At 40.5% G+C, this 7,500-nt stretch overlaps 1 protein-coding gene across 3 annotated transcripts in view; it reads left to right on the plus strand.

Annotated features, from left to right (window-relative positions):
- LOC133644959 (ATPase family gene 2 protein homolog A-like) overlaps positions 1-7,500 on the plus strand; it is a 25,460-nt gene that overhangs the window by 1,142 nt on the left and 16,818 nt on the right. The window lies entirely within an intron of this gene.

Below are 7,500 nucleotides of genomic sequence, written 5' to 3' on the forward strand. Positions count from 1 at the left end.
GAGAGTCCAGTCCATAGTGGATCTAACATAATAGTGTGAGAGTCCAGTCCATAGTGGATCTAACATAATAGTGAGAGTCCAGTCCATAGTGGATCTAACATAATAGTGAGAGTCCAGTCCATATTGGATCTAACATAATAGTGTGAGAGTCCAGTCCATAGTGGATCTAACATAATAGTGTGAGAGTCCAGTCCATAGTGGATCTAACATAATAGTGAGAGTCCAGTCCATATTGGATCTAACATAATAGTGTGAGAGTCCAGTCCATAGTGGATCTAACATAGTAGTGTGAGAGTCCAGTCCATAGTGGATCTAACATAATAGTGAGAGTCCAGTCCATAGTGGATCTAACATAATAGTGTGAGAGTCCAGTCCATAGTGGATCTAACATAATAGTGTGAGAGTCCAGTCCATAGTGGATCTAACATAATAGTGTGAGAGTCCAGTCCATAGTAGATCTAACATAATAGTGTGAGAGTCCAGTCCATAGTGGATCTAACGTAATAGTGAGAGTCCAGTCCATAGTGGATCTAACATAATAGTGAGAGAGTCCAGTCCATAGTGGATCTAACATAATAGTGAGAGTCCAGTCCATATTGGATCTAACATAATAGTGTGAGAGTCCAGTCCATAGTGGATCTAACATAGTAGTGTGAGAGTCCAGTCCATAGTGGATCTAACATAATAGTGAGAGTCCAGTCCATAGTGGATCTAACATAATAGTGTGAGAGTCCAGTCCATAGTGGATCTAACATAATAGTGTGAGAGTCCAGTCCATAGTGGATCTAACATAATAGTGAGAGTCCAGTCCATAGTGGATCTAACATAATAGTGTGAGAGTCCAGTCCATAGTGGATCTAACATAATAGTGTGAGAGTCCAGTCCATAGTGGATCTAACATAATAGTGAGAGTCCAGTCCATAGTGGATCTAACATAATAGTGTGAGAGTCCAGTCCATAGTGGATCTAACATAATAGTGAGAGTCCAGTCCATAGTGGATCTAACATAATAGTGTGAGAGTCCAGTCCATAGTGGATCTAACATAATAGTGTGAGAGTCCAGTCCATAGTGGATCTAACATAATAGTGAGAGTCCAGTCCATAGTGGATCTAACATAATAGTGAGAGTCCAGTCCATAGTGGATCTAACATAATAGTGTGAGAGTCCAGTCCATAGTGGATCTAACATAATAGTGTGAGAGTCCAGTCCATAGTGGATCTAACATAATAGTGAGAGTCCAGTCCATAGTGGATCCAACATAATAGTGTGAGAGTCCAGTCCATAGTGGATCTAACATAATAGTGAGAGTCCAGTCCATAGTGGATCTAACATAATAGTGTGAGAGTCCAGTCCATAGTGGATCTAACATAATAGTGAGAGTCCAGTCCATAGTGGATCCAACATAATAGTGTGAGAGTCCAGTCCATAGTGGATCTAACATAATAGTGAGAGTCCAGTCCATAGTGGATCTAACATAGTAGTGTGAGAGTCCAGTCCATAGTGGATCTAACATAATAGTGAGAGTCCAGTCCATAGTGGATCTAACATAATAGTGAGAGTCCAGTCCATAGTGGATCTAACATAATAGTGAGAGTCCAGTCCATAGTGGATCTAACATAATAGTGTGAGAGTCCAGTCCATAGTGGATCTAACATAATAGTGTGAGAGTCCAGTCCATAGTGGATCTAACGTAATAGTGAGAGTCCAGTCCATAGTGGATCTAACATAATAGTGTGAGAGTCCAGTCCATAGTGGATCTAACATAATAGTGAGAGTCCAGTCCATAGTGGATCTAACATAATAGTGTGAGAGTCCAGTCCATAGTGGATCTAACATAATAGTGAGAGAGTCCAGTCCATAGTGGATCTAACATAATAGTGAGAGTCCAGTCCATAGTGGATCTAACATAATAGTGAGAGTCCAGTCCATCGTGGATCTAACATAATAGTGTGAGAGTCCAGTCCATAGTGGATCTAACATAATAGTGAGAGTCCAGTCCATAGTGGATCTAACATAATAGTGAGAGTCCAGTCCATAGTGGATCTAACATAATAGTGAGAGTCCAGTCCATAGTGGATCTAACATAATAGTGAGAGTCCAGTCCATAGTGGATCTAACATAATAGTGTGAGAGTCCAGTCCATAGTGGATCTAACATAATAGTGAGAGTCCAGTCCATAGTGGATCTAACATAATAGTGTGAGAGTCCAGTCCATAGTGGATCTAACATAATAGTGAGAGTCCAGTCCATAGTGGATCTAACATAATAGTGTGAGAGTCCAGTCCATAGTGGATCTAACATAATATTGTGAGAGTCCAGTCCATAGTGGATCTAACATAATATTGTGAGAGTCCAGTCCATAGTGGATCTAACATAATAGTGAGAGTCCAGTCCATAGTGGATCTAACATAATAGTGTGAGAGTCCAGTCCATAGTGGATCTAACGTAATAGTGAGAGTCCAGTCCATAGTGGATCTAACATAATAGTGAGAGAGTTCAGTCCATAGTGGATCTAACATAATAGTGAGAGTCCAGTCCATAGTGGATCTAACATAATAGTGTGAGAGTCCAGTCCATAGTGGATCTAACATAATAGTGAGAGTCCAGTCCATAGTGGATCTAACATAATAGTGTGAGAGTCCAGTCCATAGTGGATCTAACATAATAGTGAGAGTCCAGTCCATAGTGGATCTAACATAATAGTGAGAGTCCAGTCCATAGTGGATCTAACATAATAGTGTGAGAGTCCAGTCCATAGTGGATCTAACATAATAGTGTGAGAGTCCAGTCCATAGTGGATCTAACATAATAGTGAGAGTCCAGTCCATAGTGGATCTAACATAATAGTGTGAGAGTCCAGTCCATAGTGGATCTAACATAATAGTGTGAGAGTCCAGTCCATAGTGGATCTAACATAATAGTGAGAGTCCAGTCCATAGTGGATCTAACATAATAGTGAGAGTCCAGTCCATAGTGGATCTAACATAATAGTGAGAGTCCAGTCCATAGTGGATCTAACATAATAGTGTGAGAGTCCAGTCCATAGTGGATCTAACATAATAGTGAGAGTCCAGTCCATAGTGGATCTAACATAATAGTGAGAGTCCAGTCCATAGTGGATCTAACATAATAGTGTGAGAGTCCAGTCCATAGTGGATCTAACATAATAGTGAGAGTCCAGTCCATAGTGGATCTAACATAATAGTGAGAGTCCAGTCCATAGTGGATCTAACATAATAGTGTGAGAGTCCAGTCCATAGTGGATCTAACATAATAGTGAGAGTCCAGTCCATAGTGGATCTAACATAATAGTGTGAGAGTCCAGTCCATAGTGGATCTAACATAATAGTGAGAGTCCAGTCCATAGTGGATCTAACATAATAGTGAGAGTCCAGTCCATAGTGGATCTAACATAATAGTGTGAGAGTCCAGTCCATAGTGGATCTAACGTAATAGTGAGAGTCCAGTCCATAGTGGATCTAACATAATAGTGAGAGAGTTCAGTCCATAGTGGATCTAACATAATAGTGAGAGTCCAGTCCATAGTGGATCTAACATAATAGTGTGAGAGTCCAGTCCATAGTGGATCTAACATAATAGTGAGAGTCCAGTCCATAGTGGATCTAACATAATAGTGTGAGAGTCCAGTCCATAGTGGATCTAACATAATAGTGAGAGTCCAGTCCATAGTGGATCCAACATAATAGTGTGAGAGTCCAGTCCATAGTGGATCTAACATAATAGTGTGAGAGTCCAGTCCATAGTGGATCTAACATAATAGTGAGAGTCCAGTCCATAGTGGATCTAACATAATAGTGTGAGAGTCCAGTCCATAGTGGATCTAACATAATAGTGAGAGTCCAGTCCATAGTGGATCTAACATAATAGTGTGAGAGTCCAGTCCATAGTGGATCTAACATAATAGTGTGAGAGTCCAGTCCATAGTGGATCTAACATAATAGTGAGAGTCCAGTCCATAGTGGATCTAACATAATAGTGAGAGTCCAGTCCATAGTGGATCTAACATAATAGTGTGAGAGTCCAGTCCATAGTGGATCTAACATAATAGTGAGAGTCCAGTCCATAGTGGATCTAACATAATAGTGTGAGAGTCCAGTCCATAGTGGATCTAACATAATAGTGTGAGAGTCCAGTCCATAGTGGATCTAACATAATAGTGAGAGTCCAGTCCATAGTGGATCTAACATAATAGTGAGAGTCCAGTCCATAGTGGATCTAACATAATAGTGTGAGAGTCCAGTCCATAGTGGATCTAACATAATAGTGAGAGTCCAGTCCATAGTGGATCTAACATAATAGTGTGAGAGTCCAGTCCATAGTGGATCTAACATAATAGTGTGAGAGTCCAGTCCATAGTGGATCTAACATAATAGTGAGAGTCCAGTCCATAGTGGATCTAACATAATAGTGTGAGAGTCCAGTCCATAGTGGATCTAACATAATAGTGAGAGTCCAGTCCATAGTGGATCTAACATAATAGTGTGAGAGTCCAGTCCATAGTGGATCTAACATAATAGTGAGAGTCCAGTCCATAGTGGATCTAACATAATAGTGTGAGAGTCCAGTCCATAGTGGATCTAACATAATAGTGTGAGAGTCCAGTCCACAGTGGGGCCAGCAGGAGATCATCTTGAGTGGAGACAGTTTGTGTTACGTGTGACCATGTCTTTGTGCTGGTTGAATGTTTTCCCCCTCCACCATGACTAGGGAAGGTTGTTTGAATTGGGTCATATAAGTACATGCTTTGCACGTATTCCCATTGATCAATGGCAACCGACTCGAGCTACTTTCGTTGGCCACCAACAAAATGGCCGCTGACTATTTGTACCGCGACCCCAAAAAAGGACAAGCATGCTAATGTTAATACGCTAGCATGCTAACATTTAGCATGTGTCAAGCACCGTGTGTTATGCTGCAAAATTGGCTAAAAAAGTTAGCACACCGATGTTAACATGCTAGCATGCTAACATTTAGCATGTGTCAAGCACCGTGTTATGCTGCAAAATTGGCTAAAAAAGTTAGCACACCGATGTTAACATGCTAGCGTGCTAACATTTAGCATGTGTCAAGCACCGTGTGTTATGCTGCAAAATTGGCTAAAAAAGTCAGCACACCGATGTTAACATGCTAGCATGCTAACATTTAGCATGTGTCAAGCACCGTGTTATGCTGCAAAATTGGCTAAAAAAGTTAGCACACCGATGTTAACATGCTAGCATGCTAACATTTAGCATGTGTCAAGCACCGTGTTACGCTGCAAAATTGGCTAAAAAAGTTAGCATACCGATGTTAACATGCTAGCATGCTAACATTTAGCATGTGTCAAGCACCGTGTTATGCTGCAAAATTGGCTAAAAAAGTTAGCACACTGATGTTAACATGCTAGCATGCTAACATTTAGCATGTGTCAAGCACCGTGTTATGCTGCAAAATTGGCTAAAAATGTTAGCACACTGATGTTAACATGCTAGCATGCTAACATTTAGCATGTGTCAAGCACCGTGTTATGCTGCAAAATTGGCTAAAAAAGTTAGCACACCGATGTTAACATGCTAGCATGCTAACATTTAGCATGTGTCAAGCACCGTGTTATGCTGCAAAATTGGCTAAAAAAGTTAGCACACCGATGTAAACATGCTAGCATGCTAACATTTAGCATGTGTCAAGCACCGTGTGTTATGCTGCAAAATTGGCTAAAAAAGTTAGCACACCGATGTTAACATGCTAGCATGCTAACATTTAGCATGTGTCAAGCACCGTGTTATGCTGCAAAATTGGCTAAAAAAGTTAGCACACCGATGTTAACATGCTAGCATGCTAACATTTAGCATGTGTCAAGCACCGTGTTATGCTGCAAAATTGGCTAAAAAAGTTAGCACACCGATGTTAACATGCTAGCATGCTAACATTTAGCATGTGTCAAGCACCGTGTTATGCTGCAAAATTGGCTAAAAAAGTTAGCACACCGATGTTAACATGCTAGCATGCTAACATTTAGCATGTGTCAAGCACCGTGTTATGCTGCAAAATTGGCTAAAAAAGTTAGCACACCGATGTTAACATGCTAGCATGCTAACATTTAGCATGTGTCAAGCACCGTGTTATGCTGCAAAATTGGCTAAAAAAGTTAGCACACTGATGTTAACATGCTAGCATGCTAACATTTAGCATGTGTCAAGCACCGTGTTATGCTGCAAAATTGGCTAAAAGAGTTAGCACACCGATGTTAACATGCTAGCATGCTAACATTTGGCATGTGTCAAGCACCGTGTTATGCTACAAAATTGGCTAAAAAAGTTAGCACACCGATGTAAACATGCTAGCATGCTAACATTTAGCATGTGTCAAGCACCGTGTTATGCTGCAAAATTGGCTAAAAAAGTTAGCACACCGATGTTAACATGCTAGCATGCTAACATTTAGCATGTGTCAAGCAACGTGTAATGCTGCAAAATTGGCTAAAAAAGTTAGCACACCGATGTTAACATGCTAGCATGCTAACATTTAGCATGTGTCAAGCACCGTGTGTTATGCTGCAAAATTGGCTAAAAAAGTTAGCACACCGATGTTAACATGCTAGCATGCTAACATTTAGCATGTGTCAAGCACCGTGTTATGCTGCAAAATTGGCTAAAAAAGTTAGCACACCGATGTTAACATGCTAGCATGCTAACATTTAGCATGTGTCAAGCACCGTGTTATGCTGCAAAATTGGCTAAAAAAGTTAGCACACCGATGTTAACATGCTAGCATGCTAACATTTAGCATGTGTCAAGCACCGTGTTATGCTGCAAAATTGGCTAAAAAAGTTAGCACACTGATGTTAACATGCTAGCATGCTAACATTTAGCATGTGTCAAGCACCGTGTTATGCTGCAAAATTGGCTAAAAAAGTTAGCACACCGATGTTAACATGCTAGCATGCTAACATTTGGCATGTGTCAAGCACCGTGTTATGCTACAAAATTGGCTAAAAAAGTTAGCACACCGATGTAAACATGCTAGCATGCTAACATTTAGCATGTGTCAAGCACCGTGTTATGCTGCAAAATTGGCTAAAAAAGTTAGCACACCGATGTTAACATGCTAGCATGGTAACATTTAGCATGTGTCAAGCACCGTGTTATGCTGCAAAATTGGCTAAAAAAGTTAGCACACCGATGTTAACATGCTAGCATGCTAACATTTAGCATGTGTCAAGCACCGTGTTATGCTGCAAATTGGCTAAAAAAGTTAGCACACTGATGTTAACATGCTAGCATGCTAACATTTAGCATGTGTCAAGCACCGTGTTATGCTGCAAAATTGGCTAAAAAAGTTAGCACACCGATGTTAACATGCTAGCATGCTAACATTTAGCATGTGTCAAGCACCGTGTTATGCTGCAAATTGGCTAAAAAAGTTAGCACACTGATGTTAACATGCTAGCATGCTAACATTTAGCATGTGTCAAGCACCGTGTTATGCTGCAAAATTGG

This window comes from Entelurus aequoreus, linkage group LG28 (assembly GCF_033978785.1).
Source record: "Entelurus aequoreus isolate RoL-2023_Sb linkage group LG28, RoL_Eaeq_v1.1, whole genome shotgun sequence".
NCBI lineage: Eukaryota > Metazoa > Chordata > Actinopteri > Syngnathiformes > Syngnathidae > Entelurus > Entelurus aequoreus.